The sequence below is a fragment of the Hypomesus transpacificus genome, chromosome 20 (genome assembly GCF_021917145.1).
Source record: "Hypomesus transpacificus isolate Combined female chromosome 20, fHypTra1, whole genome shotgun sequence".
NCBI classification, from domain to species: domain Eukaryota; kingdom Metazoa; phylum Chordata; class Actinopteri; order Osmeriformes; family Osmeridae; genus Hypomesus; species Hypomesus transpacificus.
The window spans coordinates 4,093,413-4,106,449 of record NC_061079.1 but is presented as its reverse complement, the minus strand read 5'-3'; the positions used below and the strand labels follow the sequence as shown (position 1 = coordinate 4,106,449).

The window sequence follows — 13,037 nt, the reverse complement described above, 5'->3', positions numbered from 1 at the left end:
ATATCCAAGGGATCATATAGGCCTACTTATTACCAGTTAATATCACTTTTGAGTTGCTAGCCTGCTTGTAGGCTAAACTAGCACGGTCCCATTATGATGTGGGTAGATTAGCTTTATCCTTCTGGCTTCAACAAGACCAGATGCTGCTAACACACTGGTCGAAAGATTGCAGACGCTAGGGATAGATTTAATACAAGCAAAGGTTAAATGCTCTACTATTCTAACAACTTTCAAGCCATGTTTCCATTGTAGAATGGGTGGCGATGGAAGACTAGCAGGTTTTACCTGTGTGGGTAGTTTTCCTACTAGCTAACTAACAACGACCTTGCTAGCTACTTACTCTCTGGGTGGTGAAAAAACTTCTGATACATCTCTCATTTTTGGGTGACATTTTCCTATCTACAAAGCACAAAAGGGTCCAAAATATCAATGCTGAGACCAAACGAAATACTAATATGATCGAAGCTTTATTATTTCCTGGCGTATTTACCGTGACTACTGACAGCTCTCTTTCTGCAAGTCAAGATTCACGGAGTGTTTCTGACTGCTACTTCAGCCAATTAAATGACATAATCTTGTCTCGCAGGCTCTAGGGCGCATTGGTTAAATGTTTTCACCTTTTTTGGGCGACGGACAATATAGTAATAGGAAATGCGTTTTGCTAATATATTGTGATTTTTTATTTTTGTCGGAATCGATCCAAATTGCATTACAAAGGAGTACACTAAAATATTGGTCTGGACAATTTTGTCATTTTCAAATGTTGGTGGGGACAAGTAGCCTACCTAGCGTCCCCCCCTAAATCTACGCCCATGCTGTGCAAATATCCTCATATGTCAAAAACTGGAAATACAGTCGTTAAACTCCCGTGCAATTGCTACACTCTACGTTCTCGTTATCAGTCCAGACTTTAATGGATTACTGTTCATAACAAAACGCTTTTGTTTTCAAATTGTATCTCGACTCGCGGTATCACTAAGCCTGACGTTGTCATACTCATAATTCTAGTCAGAATATGAGTCTGAAAACTCTCCGTTGGGCTGTGACTACGGGGCGTGTTTCAACCGAACTCGTAAAACAAATGCCTCTTCGCTCAATTGGATAGACCTACAACCAATCAGAGCAACGTAATATGTTTTTTGTTGAAAACGAATTCAACCCAAGTGCTCTTTCGTGACGTTGTTGATTACGTTACTGTTGATCATCTGTCCATCATCGTATAAAGCCCGCCCTGGCAATTTCATTGGTACGCCCAGATTCTGGTTTTCTGTAGTTGTTCCCCGATACGAGACCCTCCAGACCCAACTTCCTGACCACATTTTTTTGTGGGGGGGGGGAGAAGTTGGGTTGGCAGCCAGGCTCGGTATCACTGGCACAGTTGACGCCACACACAGTTTTTTTAAATTGGTGATCTACCGGCCACCAATTTTCTGAGTTTTCGGGCTCCACCAATAGGCTAACAGTGTCTGAGAAGTTGTCATGCGCTATGATTCACCGTAAAGAACAATCGTATGCCAGGGTCATTATGAGATACTAGATTAGCATTCATGAGGTGCCTTGCATTGACTATTTATGGCTAAAAATGGGCGTGTTCAGGGCGGGGGACAATGCTGATTCACGTACGCACACTTGTGGGTAATCTGTGATTTATAAAGGGAACATTGCGTACTGGTGTGCGTACAAAGCCCCCACCCCTCGCCCCTCGGCTTGAAGCAACGGCCCCGGTGGATGTAGGTGGTATTGCATGTACGGTTAGGTTTCCGACTCTTCCGGTCGTTTTTATTCTATTAACTCTATTCAACATTTACAAAACTATCTCCCCCAATAATTTTTTTTGATTTTCGAACCTGGCTCATACTACTAGCTTTTTCATAGTATAATTTTTCCCGATTTTTGCTAAGTTTGAAACCAATCCGAAATGGGTAAACTAGCAACCCATTTATTTGCTTAGTCAATGAAAGTTGCCTGCAAAGGTGCTGGCGGATACTAACAGGGCACGAGCACAAAAGTTCACATTGGCCGATAGCCGATTTACATGAGCTCTCGGAGCTAGGGAAAAAAAGAGCCACTGTTTAAAGCTAGACAGGAAGACACGGAAGTGGAAAGATGGCCGCGTCCAGTCTCGCGCTCTCGCTTGCCTCACTGCGCCACTGAGCACTTTTTATAGAAATGAATGGGGACGCCATCTTGGAAGACAAAAGTAGCTTACTCTAGTTATATTAACTCTATGGTGCGTACGCACGGTTTTATAAATCTGAATTTTTTGTGTGCGCCATTTTAGGCTTTTGGGCGTACGTACACTTTTAGTAAGTGTACGTACAGTTTTATAAATGAGACCCCTGGGCTTGCACTGTGTCTAGCTTGGTCAGAGCAGAGCTGCTGCAACATAGCTGCAGCACCCATAATATATTACTGCTCTAACCAGAACCACATACATCTTCATGGAGGCCTGGTGGGTCCTCTGTCCACACCTTCCTGGAAACACACATCACTGATCAACTTCTGGCACGTGACAACCACTTAGACTCCAGACACCTGAATGTCTTCCATGTTTTCCAAACCATTCCCATACAACATCATGCAGACCTCCTCCACTACCTTCCTCCTTGTGAAGTACAAAGTCTTTACCTTTTCAACTGAGAGCTCTGACCCATGACTGATTAAAACTAGGTTAGTTTTTGGGGGATATTTAAACTGTGGCACCATGAAATATAAAAGAAAACAGTGGCACTGTCATCTTAGAAGTCTAAAACCAACATGATGTTATATGACGTGAAACAATGAAAATGACTCACCTGGAAAAAAAACTGTGTTGAAGGATAGAGAATAAAAAGTTAAAACGTAATCAACACAGAACATATCAATAAACTATCAGTGAGTGTTGATGTTAATCAATGATGAGGAATAACATGATTATGTAACCAGATAGACAAATAGTAAGGATACAATGCTGCTCTATAGAGCAAATGCTCAATGTTAACAGTCAACAACATTAACATGTATCAGTGTTACGGTCTCCTCTCCCTGTCTGCTGTTTCTGTGTGTTTGTTTCAGTTCCAGGATGGCAGGCAGGGGGAGGAGCCATGATCACTGATGGGGAACATCTGTGCTGCACCTATATAAGCTGGACCTCTCCAGGAGATCTCTCTCCTTCATCACAACAGTGATCATTGTTTCTGGCAACCCTCATTCTTGGTTCAGACCTTGCACCACATGCAAACATTCACATTCCATACAGTACTGATTCCCTTGAATGAATACTTTTGACGCCCTCATTCCCACAACTTGTCTGACTGGTTGACACCTCCCAATAGCATGGTTGTGACATCAGTGTAAGCTATGGAGTGTCACGTTAGTTCACGCATTCTTCACTAATATGTATCACTGCTAAGTGGTGTGAGCCTGTCTGTTCAAACACTGTGGATTTAAACAAGCTGAGAGTACAGAGTGGCTAGAATAGGCAGCATAACGAGATGAGAGTCAAAAAACATTGAATGCTCTCACTCCTACTAAATGTTAAAGTATAATTGTATCTGTATGCAGAGAGACTGTGTTGTCATAGTTAATGTAGAGATGTGCATAATCATGTTCTGTAACTGCAGAACAATGACACTCCCTAGGGCATATTCCCCCACATATAGATGACCTGACAAATGTCCCCTCCTCTATCTGACCTCCTGTACTCTCTCAGCCTTCGAGACAAGTTGCGTCTCTCCAGCTCCCGGGAGACTAGTAGGGGCGTTGTTAGAAATAAAACTCTACTCTACTCATATTCCTTTTTTTTCTTCCAAGCGTGCTGCACACAATGCACTACTCGGCTATAGAAACTCCCATTGCTAACCCACTATACAACAGTTCAGGGACGCAAGTTCGTTTTTTGGCAGGGACATCAATAGATAATGTCAGCGCACACATTTGGTTTGCATTCATTTGAGGGCAAATACAGTTTTTTGTAATTTGTAATATTGTTTTTATGTTTTAGTCAAAATAAGATGATCGGTAGGCCTATAATTTAGAAACGTTCTTTAGTATTCTAATGTTTTCTAGGCTACCTCAATTCTGACTTGTGTGCCGAGTCCGACACGTGGACTTCTGTGTGCGTGCCGCAGTGGCTATTTGTCAAGCTCACAAGATCGTGCTGATATGGAATTCTGCTTGCATCGGTTTGTGTTTTCGGTTAAACTGCTTTGATTTTACAAGCGTTGATTGGGATACTGCTTAATTTTTTTCTGGGATTATCAATCTAATTTAATGCACTGACTGATAAGGTAAATTGTTAAAACTCTAACTTTTGATTTTACTGGGGCACAGCAGAAATATACTGCCCCTGTAAAAAGTGTCTAATGACGCCCCTGGTGACCAGACTCACTCTGCCCTCATAGCCCCTCCCCTCTATCACCTGGCCATTCTTATACCGGTTAATCCACTGTCTTTCAAACTGCAGCTCGGTCAAAGTTCCCTCTAAACTGATCAGAACATGATAGCATATTTCAATACATGTTAAAGGTTAACCTAAATACACACTTGTTTTGCCAAATATCTTAAATTTGAGAGTTTATAACACATTGTATTCATCCTCTCCTTATTAGAGTCCTTCTCTATGTGGTGTTGTACCTTGGAGCAGGTTCAAGTACAGCTTAGGAGCAAAGCTCATTATGGGATACATATGAATAATACTGTGAGTGTATCTCTGCTCACAGGTTTGACCATGAAGAGACGGTTTTCAGATATTTCAATAATGGCACCATGACATTTAAAAGAAAACAATAGCAGTGTTATCTTCAGTGTCTGAAATATATTGGAACATTCTTAACCCATGATGTTGTATGTCATGAAACAGATATATGAAATTACTCACCTAGTCCTGAAGTTGTGTAGAAGGATATAAAATAGAAAGTAAAAACATCATTAAAACAGAACACATCAGTATACTGTGTGAGTTCATCTTAAACATTGATGATGAATAACATGGTAGTGTCAGTAACCAGATGTTTTTAAATCAAGGATGCTCTATGATATGCAGCTGCTGTATGTTAATGGTCCTACATCAACATACATCCGTGTAATCTATAGCGCTGTGCATGTTGCATGTTTTTTCAAAATGTTCTTCACTATGCACCACTGCTAAGTGATGTGAGCTTCTGTCGTCATAGTTAATGTAGAGAAGTTCATAATGATGTTCTGTAGCTGCGGAACAATGACCCTCCCTGGATCATAAACCCACACGTAGATGACCTGACAAATGTCCACTCCTCTATCTGACCTCCTGTAGTCTCTCATCCTCAGAGACAAGTGCCTCTCTCCAGCTCCTGGGTGACCAGACTCACTCTGTCCTCATAGCCCCTCTGCACTGTTAGGACTCCCATCTCTCCTTCCGCACGGCTCCCCCTCACTGCTGACCTGCTAGCCGCCTGCATACACACACTGCGCATTGGCTTTGACCCCTCTCCTCGGCTTCCAGCCAAAGCGTGGCCGACCACACCATCCAGCTCCTGGGTCGCTGGTCCTCCCAGGCATACCGCTCGTACGTCAGGACCAACCTCCCTGACCGTCACCACACTCAGGCTGGCGTCAGCCTCGCTGCAGCCCGCTAGGTGAGTCTGTTCCTTTTGGGGATTTGCTTGAGCTGCTGCTCAGCTGGGACCCACTAGGACTCTCTGCCACACCCTGATTTCAATGCCTGGTAACTATGCATAAACCCTTCACATCACCTCCAAAACTGTGCACCCCCTAATCACACTCTCTTCCTCCCAATGCCCCACCCTTGGCTCTGCTACCAGCCCTGCTTCAATAAAAGCTATCTATTCAGTCTATGGTATTATTACTGAACTTGTGATCTAAAACATACTGGTAACTTTTTTTTTGATGAAGCAGAAGTTAGAAATTACTTACCCCAAACACCTGTTGAAAAAGAAATTAAAAAGATCATTAAACAACTATCATATACCAACACGTTATTAACAGATATTTGTGAGTCAACAGAACTATGAAATCATCATTATCCTAAGCAGATGGACTAAGTGCAAGGATAAAATGCTGCTCTATGAAAATACTGTTGCTCCGTCAGTAGTCTTACATCAACATACTTTCTCCTCAACATACTCCTGTGTTCTGTGTTCAGGCTCTTTCATAAAGAGGATGACTGTTCTTCATCTCTACATACAGACTACGGCATATAATGTTTTAATGAGAGAATATAACATCTCAGAATAATCATCAATCTTCAATCCAGTAAGATAATTAAATGTTATGTGCATTGTTTGTTCAACATATTCTTCACTAATTTGCATCACTACTAAGTGATTTGAGCCTGTCTCTTCCAATACTGTACATCTCTACAAGCTTAGAGTATAGAGGGGTTAGAATGGGCAGCATAACCAGATAAGTCAGAACACCTCCAATGTTTTAACTGGTATTTACATGTGAAAGTATAATTGTATCTGTACAGACAGAAACTGTGTTGTCATAGTTTACATTTATTCATTTAGCAGACGCTTTTATCCAAAGCGACTTCCAAGAGAGAGCTTACAAAAGAGCATAGGTCACTGATCATAACAACGAGATAGTCCCAAACATTGCAAGTAGCCAAAACATGAAGCATACATAGTTCATGTAGAGATGTTTATAATCATGTTCTGTATCTGTAGAACACTTACGTCTGTTCCATAGACCCACAGTATCCTCCACCTTCTGTCCTCCAGAGGTGACCTGACAGATGTGCACTCCTTCATCTGACTTCCTGTAGTCTCTCAGCCTCAGAGACACGTTGCCTCTCTTCAGCTCCTGGGTGTCCAGACTCACTCTGCCCTCATAGCCCCTCCCCTCTATCACCTGGCCGTTCTTATACAGGTAAATACACTCTTTCTCCTTAAACCACCTGATCGTCATGGCGGCAGCGCTGGTCTCAGGAGAGAGGTGACATGAGAGGGTAACATCCTTTCCCCTATCAGCCACCACAAACCTCTCTGGTACCCTGAGTTTAAACTCATCTGTTGGAGAGAAGAGAAACAGTACTGACATCTCTGCAGGTGCATGACAGTATACAGTCTGCATCTATGAAGTAACAATCACACACAGACTCTATATGCTCTATTACATTACATTTACATTTATTCATTTAGCAGACGCTTTTGTCCAAAGCGACTTCCAAGAGAGAGCTTCACAAAGTGCATAGGTCACTGATAATAACAACAAGATAGCCCCACAGCATTGCGGGTAGTCAAAGACAAGAAGTACATATTGTGAACAACCAAAAAATAGTGCTAAAGGGAAGAGACCATAAGAGCATGTAGTTAAACAAGTTAAAATTACACAACATTGATCTCTAAGTGCAGGTGTACCTGTAGGAAAGCAATACAACTCTATACACACTCAACCTAAAAAGACATGGAGGAAGAATCTAAACTCACATCACTAGCAAACATGAAGGACAGCATGGATGATAATGTAACGAGTATGGAGAGGTCATATACAACACAGCAGCATGGATGATAATGTAACCAGTATGGAGAGGTTATATACAACACAGCAGCATGCATGGTTATAAAGGGGGTTACACACAACACAGCAGAATGATAGCATACAAACAAACATAATGTTTGTACACTGCATATGTTCATTTATTATTGAATGTGTTCATTTAATGACTAGAGGGATGTCAGATTGTAAACATGTTTGTACATTTATGCTTAATGTTTCAATGCAAACAATGACTACTTGTGTCCACTTACTGTGTTGTCCGGCCTCTGCCATGTGTCCTTCCTGTATAGAGACAGTTACAAAACTTGATCATACTGAAACATTACAAAACACGACGGTTTCATTATTGTTCGATTTGACATGGAAAACCCTAAGGACTTTATTCTTCTGACCTTTGAGTCACACAGAAACTTGTGTTATTTTCTTACCTTTTCTCAACTTGAATTTCAATACTTTCAATACTCAGACAGATGTTTAATATAAATCTCTAGCTACCTGTAATTCATACCTTTCCATGGGGTAGAGGATTGAGGTTGGAGAAGAAGGAAGTGTTTAGGATTGGGATAGAGACAGAACAGGAGTCGAAGAACAGGTTTCGCAAGGCAGTGAGAAAGTCTAAACGACTGTACTGTAAGAGACTAAAACACCAGTTCTCTGCTAACAACTCTGCTTCTGTCTGGAGAGGGCTCAGGCAGATCACCAACTATCAGCCCAGAGCCCTCCACACCATTAACGACTCCCACCTGGCCAACGACCTGATCGAGTTCTACTGTCGATTTGAAATTCAATTACACTCTCCTAAACAACACCTACCCACCCTAGAGGCCTACCCCCCCCCCCCCCCCGCCTTCATCACCATAGAGACGACTCTCTCCATTCAGGAAGGAGAAGTTAACAGACTGTTCAAGAGGTAGAACCCCTGCACAGCAGCTGGGCCGGACTCTGTCTCTCCAGCCACCCTCAAGCACTGTGCTGACCAGCTGTCTCCAGTGTTCACCAATATCTTCAACACCTCCCATGTGCCAGCCTGTCTCAAGTACTCCACCATCATCCCTGTGCCCAAAAAGCCAAGGCCAACAGGACTTAATGCCTACCACTGTTGGGGGTAACGCGTTATGTAATTTAACGTGTTACATAATATTATTACTTAAGTGAGTAACAAAGTAATTTAACGCGTTACTTTTTGATATAGAGTAATATCATTAGAGTTACTTACGCAAGTAGCTTGCGTTACTTGTCCACAGGGCCGGCCCAAGCCTTTATGGGGCCTTAAGCAAAATTGATTTGGGGGCCCCTCGGCGTCGCTTATCGTTGCCGATTAAAACAAAAGAATATATACATTTTTACATAATACATTAAACTGTAATTTCATTTGCTCTTGGGGGCCCTCTGGTAGCCACAGGGGCCCTAAGCAGCTGCTTAGTTCGCTTATGCCGGCCCTGCTTGTCCAAGTTACTGCATGAATTCAACAAACAGATTGTTATCTAAACTACACTTCCTGGGCGCAGTAGCCTACTGTTTGCCTTTGATTCACGCTGTGAATCAAACGTGTTACGTTTTCGATGCAATCCGGACGCATGAAGTACCCCCTCAACCAGCACGTGCACCCCCCCCCCCCCCCCCCCCCCCCCGAAACGCTGTCATGACGCGCGATATGCACCTATCTCTAACATAAATGACCATTTCACAGTCTCTTGCTCGCTCGAAATACTAAATCCCCGATTTCCGGGAGATTGTATAGCATTTGCGGGCGTCAGGGAGCCGCTATTGAAATGCGGGAGACTCCCGGACCTTTCGGGAGACTTGGGATGTCTGTAATAGTAAAAGTGGTATAATAAGTATTTATATAATGTAACGGGTATGCAACGGACGTGGTCTTGCTCCGCCAGGGCCGTCATTCGCTACCATCGGGAGTCGAACCTGCCACTTCTGGACAGCCAAGCGCAACCACTAACAGCTATGCCAAAGAAAAGCTAGCTATTCATTGACGTGGGTGGCCCATTAAATACCTGAGGAGTGAGTTTCACCAGTTCACACCGGTTACAATTACTTTGTACAGAAGGTAATGTAACTTAATCACACTTCTCTTACTGAACAAAAATAAGTAATAACTAAATAAAATCTTTTGAGCGTCTAGACCGCCAAAAGCTCACGCCATAACAAAAACGTTTTCCGGTAACTAGCCTTATTAACAAGGCCCTCAACTGACACTCTGGGCCTCATGTAGGCTACTAACGCTTTTGCGTCCACTTCGGGCTTATAAGTTTCGCAACATTCGCGTAAAAGCATGGCGAGGTATGTACAAACATGCCGCACTGAGGTAAAAGTGCAGACTGCCTGTCGCGGGAACTGAAAATGGCAAATTACGCTTTTCCGTGTCATGCATATGCATTCACATTTTGCGGTGAAAATTCTCCGCCTGTTAAAAGCATGTGTAAACCAGGATGCCCATATGCCTCCTGGTGAAATGGCAGCAGTAACTCGATCAACACGAAGACAGACATAGACCAAAGGATTTTTGCCACAAGGATCACTTTTGAGTTGAGTAAACACGAAATCATTACACGTCATTAAGCAGCCATGCAATAGGCTATTAGAGTTAGGCTACTGGAAGAAATAAAAAAATACATCGAATCTCGGACTCAGCGTTCACATTCCATTCCAGCAGGTGTTAAACTCCTCGCTACATTACAAATATTGGCATCAGGATCATTTCAAGCAGTCATCGCTGTTTTGACCTTGGTGGCTGATCCATGATAGAAAGAGAGACGGAGGCCCATTCAATTGCGTGTTTAAATGCTCACAATGTACGGTATAAAGGCTTTGTGAACCCGATGACCTGCAGGTTTCGTAAATACGACGTAAACTGAAGTATCGCAGCGTGCGCTTTTTGCTTGTTGGCCATGGCCTAATAACGTTACGTTTGCAAATGTACGTACATGAGGCCCTCTTTTCCTACAGCCCTGCTGTTCTCTCAGATTCTTAGTTTTATTTTATATTGTTTTATTTTATGTTTATATTTATTTTGTTGTTTTATTTTATAGTTCTGTCAGTATTTTGTTGTACATTTTTCTACGTAAAATATATAGTTAAGGATAAGCACACTAAGATTTTAAGATTCAATATGTTTATTATATGTTTACTGTATGCGCCTGCCCACCAAAGTAAACCTTGTTTGTGAACACTTACTTGGCGAATAAATGCAATTCTAATTTTGAATGTATCAATATATACTTCACAGTTCATACATGTATACTGAATGTATACATGTATGAACAATTGGAAACACCAGCTGTAGTTCTGGAAGTTTGCATATGACTAGAATATGACTAGAATATCAAAGTTGTACATTACCTCCAATGAACCCAAACCCTGTCATTTTTTAAACATTGTGTACATCATATACGATGGTAGAAAGCAATGAATAGTATTTAAAATCGTTTACCAATGCTATGTGAAGATATTGTACTTCAGTGTAGTGATTACTTCATATAAACAGAGACTTACATGTAATTGTGCCCACGATTTCTGAGAACCGACTAGCCAGACCAGTCAGACTTCTCAATGGCTGTGGAGAATGCTCAGAGCCAAGCAGAACTGTTTCAAACATGAATAAAGATCATGTTTTAGAACATGATTCTGACACATGCATTCAAAATATGTTGACAAAAGTCTATATGGTATCTTCCAAAGTATCAGTCTTCTTGAAGTACTTACATATCCCGTAGATTTGTTTTTGATTATGGAAAATGTGTTCACTGGTATTTTATTTGTTCTCTTCCTCCTGTCTGTACACACGCACACAGGGAACAGCTGGAATGAGGAAACAGGGATGTCAGGTGCTGTCTTTATCTAACCAGTTTAGTAGCCTTGATTGTTAACACTGGTAACATTAAACAACAGTCCAGCTCTCGAATGATGTGAAGCTATATATTTAGGTCTGTTAGGCCCAGACATACATACATACTGTTCCTTGGCATCAACTACAGTAAAACTGTTACAACCAGGCACTTTTGGTCCTTGATTATCTGCAGCACTTCATACATCCACTATTATATGTCGCTTTGTATAAAAGTCTGCTAAATTAAATTTAAATGATAATACCAAAATATGCAACACTTTAACATCATATCATGTGTAACATGCAGGAAGAGTCAGAGGCCTTGGGACGTTTTAAGCGCATACATGCGTTTAAAACCAAAGGTGTCTAAACTAAAGATTAGAAGGGGGCGTCTTCTCTTCAGTGAGCCATGCTCCTCCCAGTAACTCTCCTCAGCCTGCACGGGTTGCAAGAGAGACAAAGGTTAGTTCAATCACCAATCTAAGTTGCTGGAGACCAGCGCTCAGCTTCTGCTTCCTCTCGTTTCCTCGTCCTCCTTCTTCTGTGCTTTGCTGCTCTGGTTTGTGGACCGGCAGGCTGATCGCTGACAGGGCCCAGCCATGCAGCCTGTCAGTGGAGCATGTGGTGGATAGATGAGTGTACACTCTGCCCATGTGACCTGTCCATGTGGAGCCTGGTGTTGCCGTCCCTGGTGCTGAGAGCACGAGGTAGGCCTCGACTCTCCACAGATGTTAGTCATGGAATACCACAGCTGGTCACTTGTTAAAAGTACCGGGACATGTGTTATAAGCACTGGGGCAGGTGTTTGAAGCACTAGAGAAGGTGTTAGAAGTACTTGGGCATGTGTTATAAGCACTGGGGCAGGTGTCAGAAGGTTGTTTAATAATGCTCTCGTCCCCTCTAGTTTTCAGAAGAGGAAACTACAGGACTTAATGCTCTTTATGACTTGTTCTCCCCCAGAACATTAACCACCTTATTCTCCTCTGAAAACACTGTTCAACCAAAATCACCAGACAGATCCTGTGGATCTTTCGTATTTTTTTAAATAGGTTAGTATTAAATACAAATGCTTAAATCTATTTTTTTGTGTTGATGATTACAGAATTCCCAAATGACCATTTGTCCAGGATCTTAACAAGTTTAACAGCAGATACACAGAGTAAAAGGATATTTACAGACATCATCACAGTATGAATCAATCTCAGTTTTCTGGTTATGTCAGCTGTTCAGTCTCTCCTCTAAGGAGAGGAGTTGTGTCAACTGGAGGCTGTGGTCTGTGGATGGACCTACTCATTGACATCAAAAACACGTCCTGGGAAAGAGGTTGTACTGGATCGTGCCCCTTGCTCAATCCCAGGCATGGTGCTCCTCTGTCTAGGGGTTGTGGGCTGAAGCTCTAAGCTGTTCTAAGAAGACCCAGATCTGGTGGCCTGGGCTGCCTGGTTTTCCCAACCATATATGGTCTGGGTTGTGATGAAGAAAGTGTTTTGTCCGTCTCTTCATAAACGGAGTGACTAAATTCAGTTGAGTTCTGGATTTTAATAAGTATTATCAATCTGCAGATTGGGAGAGAAAACCAGACCTCTGACAATAAATGACAACACAACACCAGGCTTAGGTCTCAATCATGTCTCTCTCTGCGCTCTGAAGGCCACAGGACCATCTTTTATAGGGCACAAGAATGTAAACATAGATAGTGACAGTCAGGCAGTAATGA

The 13,037-nt window shown here is 42.2% G+C and overlaps 1 protein-coding gene across 2 annotated transcripts in view; it reads right to left on the bottom strand.

Annotated features, from left to right (window-relative positions):
• zgc:165604 (uncharacterized protein LOC792578 homolog) overlaps positions 1-11,577 on the bottom strand; it is a 43,824-nt gene extending 32,247 nt beyond the window's left edge. For both annotated transcript variants that reach the window (XM_047043227.1, XM_047043226.1), the window contains exons 1-7: positions 11,443-11,577; positions 11,197-11,292; positions 10,987-11,076; positions 7,731-7,761; positions 6,657-6,989; positions 5,893-5,901; positions 2,796-4,864 (exon numbers count right to left, since the gene is read on the bottom strand). The gene's annotated coding sequence lies outside the window, so the exon portion shown is untranslated. The remainder of the gene's footprint in view (positions 1-2,795; positions 4,865-5,892; positions 5,902-6,656; positions 6,990-7,730; positions 7,762-10,986; positions 11,077-11,196; positions 11,293-11,442) is intronic.
• Between the last annotated feature and the right edge of the window lie 1,460 nt (positions 11,578-13,037).